The 13,605-nt window shown below is 37.6% G+C and overlaps 1 long non-coding RNA gene and 1 pseudogene across 2 annotated transcripts; one reads left to right on the forward strand and one right to left on the reverse strand.

Annotated features, from left to right (window-relative positions):
* Nucleotides 1-239: 239 nt before the first annotated feature.
* LOC123877102 lies at nucleotides 240-9,170 on the reverse strand (annotated as a pseudogene).
* Nucleotides 9,171-10,428: 1,258 nt separating this feature from the next.
* Nucleotides 10,429-13,028, forward strand: LOC123876647. Of its 2 annotated transcripts, XR_006798385.1 has the most exons (4): nucleotides 10,429-11,411; nucleotides 11,564-11,677; nucleotides 11,779-11,943; nucleotides 12,189-13,028. It is a non-coding gene; the product is annotated as an uncharacterized LOC123876647 (long non-coding RNA). The 2 variants fall into 2 exon arrangements; XR_006798384.1 differs by having other exon boundaries at nucleotides 11,564-11,943.
* Nucleotides 13,029-13,605: the final 577 nt, after the last annotated feature.

Raw genomic sequence — 13,605 nt, forward strand, 5'->3', positions numbered from 1 at the left:
CCCACCACTTAACTACATTCTCAAAGAAGAATTTGTACTGGTAAGTAGTATGGCCATAGAATCCAATAGTGCTTTTGTTTGCTGAACAAATGAAAATTATATAATACCCATAGACGTACAATTTTCGCTATAATACCAGATAAAACGGTGTGGAGTAATGTGTTCCTAAAAATAAAAACTAAGAATGGTACTAAGTAATTGGATAAGAAAATTATTGAATAATAATTTTTCATAAATAAAAAAGTTTATTAGTCATGTTTTCAATCAGTCAATCCTATTCGTAGTAAATCATTTTAAACCGCTACCACTGGTGCTACGGGAGCTGCAGTCAATCTGGCGTAAGGATTGTAGTATGGCGCAGAGTATGCAGCAAATCTCGCCACGGGAGCGGTATACGCTGCCACTTTAGCTACTGGTGCTGGGTATGCTGTGTATGCTAGCGGAGCGGTGTACGCAGCGGTGTACTTGGCGACGGGGGCGACAACAGGAGCAGCGGCGACGGGGGCGGCTACAACAGGAGCAGCTGCGTAACGCGCAGGCACCACTGCTGGCTCAGCAACTACCGCCGGAGCTGCAGCAACTAGCGGTTCCTTGCGCACGATCGCATTGAATCCGTTGACTGAGTCAGCGGAATAATCGACCGTCCGGCGCGTACCATCAGGGTCCACGAGCGAGTACGAGCCTTGAACCAAATCCCCATTGCGTTGTTCCTGTTGACTCTTGTAGTCTCCTGTCTGGGCATCGGCTACGTTGTATCCGAATTGATATTGAGGGAGAGGATCGAACTCTTCAAGCCTCGCAGCAACTGGTGCCGCGACCAAGGGAGCCGCTACAGCCACAGGTGCACCAGCTCGGGCTAAAGCCACGAAGCAGGAGAAGATGACAATCTGTAAACAAAAAATTAACTTATTCATTATCATCATCATGATAACCATCGCCAGCCCACTACTGACAACGAGCCTCCTCTCAGAATCAGAAGGATTTAGGATAGGATAGTTCAACACGCTAGCCCAGTGCGGATTGGCAGACTTCACACATATTCGAGAGATTCTGGAGAACTCTCAGGCATGCAGGTTTCCTCACTATGTTTTCCTTCGCCGTCAATGCAAGTGATATTTAATTGCAAAAATTCACATAACTCCGAAAAGTTAGAATTGCGTGTCCGGAATCGAACCTCTGACCTCCTGAACAGGAGGCCACTAACACGGTAATAGACATAATATTACCGTGCCACTAAGCTATCAGCGCTCCTTAAAATTTAAAGCTGAATATCCCAAAGGTCGAGTTTATGTTCACGTATGTCGTACTTGAAATAGTGACACGGTTTTACGAGGGCAAGACTAGAGCAGTTGCGTAAAGTGTGCGCGGAGAAATTACTAACAACTTGAGGATACTTGTCAAGGACAGCTCCGCGCCGCCTCTCGAATCTCAATTAGGCATTGTAATCGTGTGAGTAAGCGATGAAAGAAATTGTATCATAGGATGTCGGAAGTTGTCGAGTTGTGATTTGTAAGGAAAGTACAGAATGACGCATTAATAAAATTTATCTGAAATTTTACTAAATGCTGTTTATTTTATTAAATTATGATTTAGATACATATTTTTATAACAAATATTATCGCTATTAAAAATAAAGATATTAATTTAAAAATAAATATATATAAATATATTATATGATAAAAATTTTACATAGACAATTTTTCTTGAAGTTAGTTTTTAAATATTGTTTAAATTAAAAATTGGTGTGAAATTTTAAGATACAAGGTAATTTTTTTTCGAAAAATGAATTATAAGGTTTTGTGTTACCTTAAAAACCATAGTTGTTGGGATGAGCTGATGAAGCCAAGTATGACTATGCTCCTGAAGAGTCTGCCGAAGTATATATAGTGATGCAGGTTGTGACACCGGGCCAAGTTCGCAATTAGTATTGTGCCGGCGCATCACCACGGATGTGCTCGCAATTGGAAATGAGCTGCAGTTTGTCAATGACGGAAAATATGTCGTTCTTGACTTTCCGCCAAAAATGAAGAAACTCCATTAAAAAAATAGTTTTAGAGATATTGTCTGATACTAAAGCTTGTATAGTGATAGCTTAGTGGTTAGAACGTATGCTTCCTATCCAGGGTTCGTTCCCGGGCACGCACCCCTAACTTTTCGGAGTTATGTGCGCTTGAAGCAAACTAATATCACTTGCTTTAACGTGAAGAAAACTATTGTAAACAAAACCCTATTACTAAGCCTTCGCTGTCCGTTCGTCCGTACGGCTATCCGTCTGTCTGTCAGTGGCTGTATCTCGTGAACCGTAATAGATTTCAAATTTTTTCAGAATGTGTGTTTCTATATTGCCTTCATAATGAAAAATAATATAAATTTCAAAATGACTGTCATGAATATTAAAAAAACCGGCCAAGTGCGAGTCAGACACGCGCACTGAGGGTTCCATACTACAGTCGTATTCTTTCGACATTTGCACGGTAAATCAAAAACTATTGTGCATAAAAATAAATAAAAATCTGTTTTAGAACTACAGATAAAGCCTTTTCATATTATGATACCCCATTTGATCTATTAATCTTACTTTGAAAGTTGGAAGCACTAATAAGGTTTTCGGAATTTTCCCCTTCGTTTGCTACCTACCTGCCTAATTTCATGATTCTAAGTCAACGGGAAGTACCCTATAGGTTTCTTGACAGACAGACAGACAACGAAGTGATCCTATAAAGGTTCCTTTTTCCTTTTAAGGTACGGAACCTTAAAAATAAAGTGTTTTTTCTTGTACAATGATATTCAGAAACCTTTCATGTGCGGGTTCGATCGGACTTGACTTTAGATTAGAAGACTGTTATAAACTCCGAATAAAGTAAACTGGGTTCTCATTCAGTAAGATTCTGATGTTTTTAAAAAACTGAAAAGTTTCAAAATACTTGACTACATCTAATATAACAAGCGAGAAGGAAGGACAAACAAACAAACACACTTTCGTATTTATAATATTAGTAATTAGTATGATATTACGGTCAAGAGTCTACTTTTTACTAAGCTATTATACTGATTGTGATCGATTTGCAGTTACCCGTTGAGGAGTTCCGTCCTCTGTTTCAAAAGCTATTCATCAAATCTTCACTAAACTTACCTACATGGTACTAACTTTACAATAGTACCCTTTGTAAAAAACAAAAGAATTATGAAAATTCTTAAAATTTTATTGTGGACATCATAAAAAATTAAATAATAATAATTAAATTAAAAACTAAAATGAATTAAATTGAATCTAAAACCTCATCGAGACCACCGCAGCAAGCATCTTACCCAAGATGCTGGCAGCATTTTACCTCTTTGGATGGTCAAACTTTACTTTACCCAAAGTAGAGCAGCTGCCAGCTCTCGGGTCCCCGGTTGACTCGATAACGTTTTTCGAAATTTTCTCAAGAGCTCGAGCCCATTGTGAAAATAGGTTCAAATTCGACGGAGTTATGGAGTAAATCGATAAAAAAATTGACCTCGTATCTCGAAAAATCCCTAAATTTTTTCGGGATCAAAACTACCCTATATATTAACCCGGAGTATCAGCTACCACTGTACCAAAATTTAAATCCGTTCCGTAGTTTTCGCGTGATACGCGTACAGACAGATAGACAGACACACTTTCGCACTTATAATTAGATGGATACTTAACTATAAAAGTATATAAAGTACTTAAATGTAATAAAAAGGTAATAAAACAAAATTTGCGGCATAATAAATTATTATTAATAAAAATATTTACATTTTGGTATTCAAGGTATATTTTGTTTAGTGGTGGTAAATAGGGGATGAGTATGCAATGGGTGTATGGTGGACCACCGGAGCGCTGGAGTAGGCAACGGGAGCGGACGCGTAGGAGACGGCAGGACCGGCGTGATAAGACACTGGAGCGGCGTGAACTACTGAACCAACCTTAGCCACGGGAGCGGCGTACGCGACTGGTGCAGCCACAGCCTTTACGCCAAGAGCTTCTTTGCGTACGACTGCGTTAAAACCATTGTGTGGGTCAGCAGTGTAATCAACAGTACGCCTGGTGCCATCGGGGTCAACTACAGAGTAGGAGCCTTGTACAACATCACCATCCCGGGTTTCGTGCTGGCTTTTAGAGTCACCGGTTAGTCCGTCTTGCACGTCATAGGCGAAGCTGTATTGTGGGTGAGCGTCGTATTCCTCGACCTTAGCGACGGGTGCTACGGCGTATTTGGCGACGGGCGCTGCGTAGGATACAGGGGTGGAGTAGGCAACTCTGGCAACTGGGGCCGCTGCGTAAGTTATGGGGGCGGAGTAGGCAACTTTGGCAACAGGGGCGGAAGCGTACTGGTATGTTGGGGCGGCATAAGTGATCGGTGCAGCCGGGACAATGCCGGCACTGGCTGCGGCCACCAAGCACGCAAAAGCGACGACCTGAAATCAAAACAAATATTTCCCATTTACGATTTCCATTCGACACTTACAAGTGTTGACAAGAGAGATAGGTTTTAGTGTGATTTTAGTAAGTCGATACGTAGACTTTTTCAAAATTTCCTTTTGTGAATTGCGAAATATAAATAAGACTTGCACTTGAAGATAATAAAAAGAATAAAAATCAATGATGAGGTCTAAGTTGGAGCACACTCGTCTAGAAGATACTTAAATTCACACTATGAAGATATTTATTATTTAACTGTCTCAAAAGTAAGTAATGGCTATTTCCAGTTAACACTTTGTCAAAACTGTACCGCTGAGGTCTAAAGAGTGTCCCTCACAGCAAGTTCCATTCTAGAGTGCACGATCTCTTACTATTAGTACCTAATACTCCATTAATCAATCAAAAATCAAATAGACACTTTTAAACAGAATCTTATTAATTTAATATTTCGCACCTTGAACATTTTAGCAACTGTTTTGGATGAGCGAATGATCAAATATGATGTGGAAAAGAATCGGGCCTACGATTTTATACACCGAGCAAGATGCCTCAGGCGCACGCTACTATATGAATCCGATGCGGCTCCTACCAAATGATATGTTCCGATCAGCAGAACAAGTGTATCACTTGTTATGGCACAAGGACTACTGGGTGTAAACTGTAAATGTCATACTCTTATTAAAGGCCTAAAACATTGATGCTGTAATCGATTAGGTACATTTATTATCGATTGTTTCCGTGAATGTTTATTATATTTGCATGTTATGCAGTTCCGTTATTTTCGTTATTCGTACATTTCTTACCATTTAGGTACATAATATGTCAAAGTCCTGTGCTTAACATAACATATTATGATATTTTATAACATTAGTGTGGTAATGTTAAATTAGCCGAGGCGCTATTAAAAGGATTGAAATGTAGAACCAAGAGTGTAATTTTCAGTAGGCACGTATATCATACAAGTCATACAACCCTTCACAATATGTGATATTACCACTACATATAAAGGCCTATAAGCTGAAATAGGCCAATGTGATATTATAGGTGAAAAGTGGAAAATGGAAGCATAATTTTTTTCTTCCAAAAATCTTCAAACCTTTTTTATTTCAGATTATAAACTTATTATTTAGTTAAAGGCTGGTTATAAAAAAAGGTGACAATAAAGTATTTTTGATTAATATGTACCTACTGTCACAATAATATACCCAAGAGAGTAGATAGAGAGTAGTATATGTATATTCCTTGAATATATCCTTTGATCTAAACAATACAGAATAGATTTCGCAATTCTGCTTAAAAAGAATTTAAAACTTTTAGCAGTGCTTCTCTTTAGGCTTGTTAATAGTGCCACAGTCATTTTTAATACAATTTTGAGTCGGTATGTAGTCTATGTACATATACATATAATACAGGTAAGATTAAATAATAGATTTGTTTTACGAGTCCACACTTCCTGCTAATGATGTGTCTTGCAAGTGAGGGAAGAAATAATCATAATTACTTATACTTAGGCTTCGAGGAACAATATAAGTCCATAACTATGGTAAATCTATATTAGTAAAGTAGTAGGAGAAAAGAGTGGAATCGCGGTGTTTCTTTCTGGTTCTTCTCCATAGGAATGGTATTCTAAACCAGTAACAGATTTTTTAACGATTCAAAAGCACTTTCAAATTTCTATTCAGGAATTTAAAGTTTAAAGCTTTAGATATTAAAGTTTTTTGTACAAAACATTTTATTCTATTTCTTAAAAATAAAATCAATAGTATGTATTATTATATATTATGTAGTATTATGGCTAGCGAATGCAAAGCCGATTGCTTCCATATGAGGTATAAGTTATAGTACGCGACAAATCGAGATGTCAATCGGGGCATCAGGCGGGGGGAAGCCCCGCACATCCGCACGTCACTCGCGCTATCCCGCACCGGGTTACCGTAGACATCATCAAACGAGTTACATTCACCATGTCACCATAATAGTTATTTAATTTTGTGTTATAAGAGCCCATAGTGATTTTTTGTTAGAAGCTAAGGTAGAAAGAATCCTGAGCGTAGCGAGAAATTCATATACATAATACCTACTTACACCGCCTGAGAACAAAATATTTTTGCCCCGAGTGACCAACCTATGAGAAAAACAACGCGGACCAATTAGAGGAGAGCAAGCTCAAACTCCCATAAGAACATTATAGAATTTTGTTCCAGCTATCCCCTAATGCCAATTTTCGTTTTTTCGAATAGGTATGCTGAAAAAGTATATTTAGTGTTTTCTTGCAGGTCGTTGTGTAGTTCCCCAAAATGTGGTGGCCCCGATGTGTACGGCATCTGCAACGAGCGGGAAGTCGAATATATGGCACGTTCCACGACACCCTGGACCAAGTGACTGGCATTGAAAAACGGGAGCTGTTGGCTCATCTCGCCGGCGAGTGCGATCCTTTCCGCATCATGTCAATTAAAAGAGGTTATTTTTACCATATGTAGTATTTTACCTAAACTTCAAGGAAATTTCTAAATATTTATTATGTACCTACATATTAAAAATTGCGGAACCGTCAGCATACGAACCATACGGAGCGCTCCCGGAGCGCCTTCTTAGACCGCTAGGACACGATTCACTTAGTACTGAAGCCGGCTTCACGAGTTTTGATATTTAAAAATTATTTAAATTATTTATCCTGCCAATCCACACTTGGTCAGCGTAGCGTAGGTCTATATAGACTCAACCCTTCTCATTCTGAAAGGAGACCCTCAGTAGTGGCTTGTAATGGGCCGAACGATCGGTTGATCATGATGATGCTTTCTTGCCTATCCCCATACAACTATGTAGATGCTATTAGGCATGATTGACGTCAAGCGCGAGCCTGATTGAAGACAACCTGCAACAATTTCCAGGTCCTGGAACACGCGAATGCCCTAATCTCATACCCAGCGCATACTGCAGTCGCCTCGTCGGATGTATTTGCCACCCTAACACCATGCACGTCGAGTACATGTGGGTGCATATGGGGTGGCCGAGACGCTGCGGCTGTGGTTACTGGTTCGAACTATGCCCTATTGCGCCTCTGTGATTAAGTAATTTAATTTTTCCTACATATTTTGATTTGGTTATTGAATAAAGTGTCGGAAAGAAGTTTTTGTTTTTCTACTAGAACCCTGTAGGTTTATACATTTACCTATCTATCATATTTATACACTTACTTTATACAATATAATGTGTATTCTTAATTATGTATGTACACTTAGTACTTAGTATGTATATTTAGTAATTTTAGTTTTTGCGCCATCCCGCGCTTTGATGATCAACAGCCATAAAGACTCTTTCAACAAAAGTTGTCTGTATCTAAAGAGCTGGTGTTTTAGCAATAAGACCGCCTTTGCACACTTCTGTATTAGTTGCTGCTGAACCGTGTATTATTTTTCTGTGTTAAGTAAAGTTAAAATTTGGGTCACCTGAACTTAGTTAACTACAGTTAGTTAGTTTGTTGCACATCTCACTGAACATTTCTGTCGATCCAAGTAACATTAAACTTGAAACCTACTACGAGTATCGTAATAGAACGAAGGGGAAATGATCATTCAGCTCATTTACATATTTTGTAAAATATATATCACGATATGATAATCTTTGATAAAATAAACAAAATATTCGTTTAAATCTTTTTATTAGTTTACAAAAATAATAAATATTAATTGACTGTTGACTAGGTGGCTTTACTGTTCAGTGGTGGATAAGGGGAGCGGAATAGGCTACTGGGGCGGCGTGATAGGCGACCGGAGCGGTGATCTTAGCTACTGGCGCCACTGCTCTCGCGCCGAGGGGCTCTCTGTGTACTACCGCGTTGAAACCGTTGTGGGGGTCAGCGGTGTACTCCACCGTGCGCTTGACACCATCGGGGTCGACGACAGAGTACGAGCCCTGGACGACGTCTCCGTCACGAGTTTCGTGCTGTGTCTTGGAGTCGCCAGTCAAACTGTCCTGGACGTCGTACGCGAAGCTGTATTGAGGATGAGCGTCGTATTCTTCGACAGCGGCGACTTTAGCGATGGGTGCGGCGTAGGCGACGGGGGCAGAGTGGACGATGGACGCGGCCGGAGCAGCATGCACTACGGGTGCAGCTGCATATGCGACCGGCGCCGGGTGTGCTGTGTAGGCTACGGGAGCGATCACGCCAGCCTGAACAGCGGCTACAGCACACACCAACACTACAAGCTGAAATCATCATCAATTTTTAATATTTTAAAGTGAAACTTCTTTAGACTCATTGGGAGATTTCGGAATGAGTGAAAACTTCAAGTAGGTACCTAGGTAATGCTCAGAGTGCCAATAGATGGCAGGAGTGAGGATAGGATGAGAGGCTTCTTTTCTAGTCGACATGTAGATTTTGAGAGTTATATATAAGTAGTTATACCTATGTAGAGCTGTTATAGCCTAGTGGATAAGACGGGGGTTCGATCCCAATCTTCGATCGAGTTACGTGGCTTTAGGCAATTAAATACTTATCACTTGCTTTAACGGTGAAGGAAAACATCGATCCTGCATGCCTGAGTGATCTCCAAAATGTTCTGAAAGGTGTGTGAAATCTGCCGACCCGCATTTTGCCAGCGTGGTGGCCTCAGGCCAAACCCTTCTCATTCTGACAGGAAAACCGTGCTCAGTAGTGAACTGGTGGTAGGGTAGGGTTGTTGTTGATGACAACTTATGTATTATTTAAAAATGCTCTACGTACCTTAAAAGCCATTTTGTGGGGGATGGTAAGTGACTTGACTATGAGGAGACCTCAATTCGAATGTGCTGCAATAACATCTGGCGGACTTTTTATATTCCTTCAAAGTGCTACAGGCGTTGCAATATACGGTAATGAGATATTAAGTTATCACTTTCGAAAGGAGCTTTGCCTCGTATGAGTTTACCGAATTCGAAACCAACTGCATTTGTTCGTTTTAAAGAAAAATTAATGTTATGATTTTATCTGAAACATTACAAAGTTCACTTGTATTTCAATGAAAACGAGTTTTCTTTTGAGACAGTATAAGTTCTGTGATTTCAAGAACGTTTTCTCATACAGATAAGAAATTTGATCACTGGAATACCTGAGTACTTTTTAGTGAAAGAAAAATGCCCATATCTTCGTAAAGTTAGAGGTGCGTGCCTGGGTTCGAACCCCCAATCTCCCGAATAGGAAGCGGACGTCTTATCCACTGAGCTTTCACGGTTCTTGTTTCCTAAATAGTGAAAATAGAATATTTACTATCGCACTGATTACACTATTAAATAACACTAATACCATCAGTGGCCGCAACAAAAACAAAGGCACCACTGCTCCATACAAAGTTACCCCAATAGTAAACCTCTTTGTCAATTAAGGCTGGATTTGTCGATTCTAAATACAAACTTGTACCACTATAATTTTACATAATTATTGAATTCTATGCCTATTATATTTTTAAATGCAGTGGAAGCAATAGTGGAAGTCATGGGCACAATTTGGCTTACTTAAGTTACATTACAACCTCCTTTGACCCTGAACAACTGCACCACTTACCGTCAAATATGTAGATTATTATTATATCACTCATGTCCTTACAATCTTACAGATATAAAATAATATAGGCAATAAAAATTCTACTCGTACACAGAGTTTTGTTCATTTTTACTAACAATTATAACATCAGCTTGAATATGTCTGCATGAATGCACATATTTCAAAAAGTCTTTAAATAAAGTTTTCACTTATACGAACGTAGCATCTCAGTATACCTAGTTAAGAAATTACTGTCAGATGGGTATCTACATAGTTAGTACATACAGACTTTCGTTGACGTAGATCATGTAGATAGAATCTCTTTAAATATGTAGGTACCTTCCCATTTATCTAATACAAAGACCACTAAAAACTTAAACTTAAATTAAGTTTAGTTTGGAGACTGTCTAAGTTTAGTTTGAAGTCCAAAGTTTCAGACACAATTAGGTATAAAAGTTCAAAAACATAAGGTGGTTCGATTTCCATACTAATTTATTTTTCCATTTATGGACATCTAGGCCATAATTTCATACTGAAATCACATCAGTTGGCACTTAATCAGATCTTTATTTGCGCTAAAATATATTTATCTGAAGAAAACAATAGATTAATAGCTAAATGAGATCGAAATTTTTACTAATTTTTGTCAATGTATGAGTAGAAGGCGATAGTGTCGTACGCTACGTACGTTTTAGTGGTGTGCGTTTCCGCTGCTTTCGTGGAAGTAGATGCTGCGTTGCCAGTTCGCTGATAGTAAGTTGGCAAGCGCTGTTGCCGCTCTTCGTTTTACGTTTGACGCAAAATTAAAACTATTAGCTTCATGAATAGCTTTCGATGCGTCCCGGTCAGGTGATGCCAAACGTAAGAGTTTCCTAAGAATTTAGGGAAAAATTCCCTAAAAGTTTGAAATCATGAACTATTAACGCAGTAATATACTAAGCCTATTATTATGATAAATATACTTGCTTTTAGTAGCATAAAGTAGTTGTAAAACTTTTTGATCGATTTTACCGAAACCAAATTTTATGTCAATTTATATACTTTTAATACTATTATTTCATTAATATAGCCTTAAAATCATACTGAGGTATTTATAATGAATCGTAGTAATTAAAATAATTAAAATAAAATAATTAAAATAAAAATTAAAAAAAAGCTCTGGGTGTATGGCGCACCGCGCATTATTCAATATCTAGGCAAAAACTATTTAGAGATGGTAACCCTCTTATTGTGAATTGCCGATTGCGCGACGCGGTGGTACCTCTAGTGTTTGTGATTTACAAGTGATAAAGTTTGAGTATTTTTATTGTATTGTTGCTTGTTCATGCAACAAAAATAAATTATGGAGCCACGAACTTCACGCAAAGATTATCTGAATCACCATTACTCTGGCCCCCGGAAAAGTCGCAAACGAGTTCTTGGACAAATGAAAAAAAGATATCATGGAGAAAGCAAAAGGTACACGAACATAATAATAATTGCACTTCAAATTCTTATTCGAAATGGAATTATTATTAGGTATTTACAATGCTTACATCATAAATATTTTGCTATAATTGATATCTAGTTATCTGCTATAGTTTTTTGAAAACATAACCTCTTATTTGCAGTCGTAGTGAAGTGTGGTGCAAAAAGAAGGCAGATAACAATCCTATTCCTGGAAGTTTTGTGTATGTGGAACATGAATAATCTTCAAATAATAGTAATTGATCCATAATACATAGGTACTTATATATAAATAATTGGTTGTTTGTACTAGTTGATTACAAATCATTGTTTTTGAATATATCCTTATATTCTAAACACATCTGTTTATTGATTTCAGGGATTATAGAAGAAGAAGTCAATTTTGGAAATAAAGTGTTTTCCCTCATTGGCTCGCAACAGTCAAGATATGTTTTCTGCTGCAAAAGATTGTAAAAATTTTCCTCTCTACATTGATAGTACTGGGAGGTTACAAATGAATAAAAAACACAATTTCTATTATCAGGTTAGTACCAAAATACTTTTTTTATTAGTAACTAGATGATGCCCGCGACTTCGTCCGCGTGGATCAAGGTTTTTCATTCCCGCAGGATATTTGTAATTTTACGGGATAAAAAGTAGCCTGTGTTCCCGGGTATGAGCTATCTCCATACACACACACATATAAACTTTCGGATTAATTATATTATTTTCATTTTCATAGGTTTCTATTTTCATAGGTACAAATAATAATAATATTTTTTATTTCAGATCCAGGGCCAGCTGTGGGTTACAAAAATGAACAAATGCTACTTTGTTAGATATATTTCTCCAACTTACGACATCACTATTTTAGAAATAGAACGTGATGAAGTTTTTATGGGTAACATGATACCAAAACTAGATAATTTTTTTAAAAATTGTGTATTGCCTGAAGTAGTACTTCGGAGAGTCGGCAATAATCAAACTTGCTTATACATTTCATTGTGTAAATAAAATCAATAAAAATATTTGAAAAATAATCAACTGCATACATGCAACATGTACTCTACGTTGATAAGAACCACCCTTGTGTAAATTTAACCTTTTCCCACAAATGAATTTGCCTGAAAAACCCTCATGAAATTTTCCACTACATTTGTTGTATCATTCGATAGCCGATGGCATTTCGCCATGACCTTTGTCTCATTTGCAGCACATATGAGGGCCCACACTGTGGGAGCTTTACTTTAGACTAGAAGAATACATTCTAATGAGTCTGTGTCTTTTTCATCACTGTTGACACAGAATCTACAGTAATATGGTTTACATTCTTTATGGCAGCCAAACACATGAGATGGGTCAATTTTTGAATCCTTATCCTAAATCAATAAAAATATTTTTCAAATATTTTTATTGATTTTATTTACACAATTGGCTCAATTTTACTGTCCCATTCGGTGTCGAGACCCTTGGTCCCTGGGGTCCTAGCGCTTCAAGCCTTTTTAGGGAAATATGAAAAAGGTTAGTCGACATCACAAAAGGCCGAAGAGCTGGCAGCTACCTCTGACTAAGAATTAGTCTAGCCATTCAAAGGGGGAACGATGCCAGTATCTTTGGAACCTTGCCTAAAGGGACTTCTTTTAATAATTTATTTTAATTATTATATTATATTTTTTAAGGTTTTTAGTTTTAGGTTCATTGTTTTAATAATTTAGATTTTAGATGTTCCGAATAAAGTATGTATTATTACTAATAAATAAAATTTGAAAAATGTCTCTACTTTTAATAATCCTATAATCATATAAAAATATGTTATAAATGTGAAAGTGTGTTTGTTTGTTGGTTTGTCATTCAATCACGTCACAACTGCATTTTGCATGCTTTTGAGGACTTTTATGGCTCTTCTCTATCTAATAATAAAAACCTAACTCCACTCAAGAAGTCGCTAGCAAAAGCTAGTATAGTATAAAAAGCTATATTTTTTGTGATAGCTAGGTATAAAAATGTTTGTATTATTTATAATATAATTTTAAAAAATAAATAAAAAAAGGAAAGAAAGCAATAGTCAAGTCATGGAATAGAACCCGATACTTGTAGACGTTGTGCCTAGAGTCTGAACCATCGGTCCAGCGAGTATATCTCTGATGAGTCGAAATTAGTAAACACCTTTGTATTCAACAAACCTGTGAATGTGTGCGTGAAAAGT

This window comes from Maniola jurtina, chromosome 22 (assembly GCF_905333055.1).
Source record: "Maniola jurtina chromosome 22, ilManJurt1.1, whole genome shotgun sequence".
NCBI classification, from domain to species: domain Eukaryota; kingdom Metazoa; phylum Arthropoda; class Insecta; order Lepidoptera; family Nymphalidae; genus Maniola; species Maniola jurtina.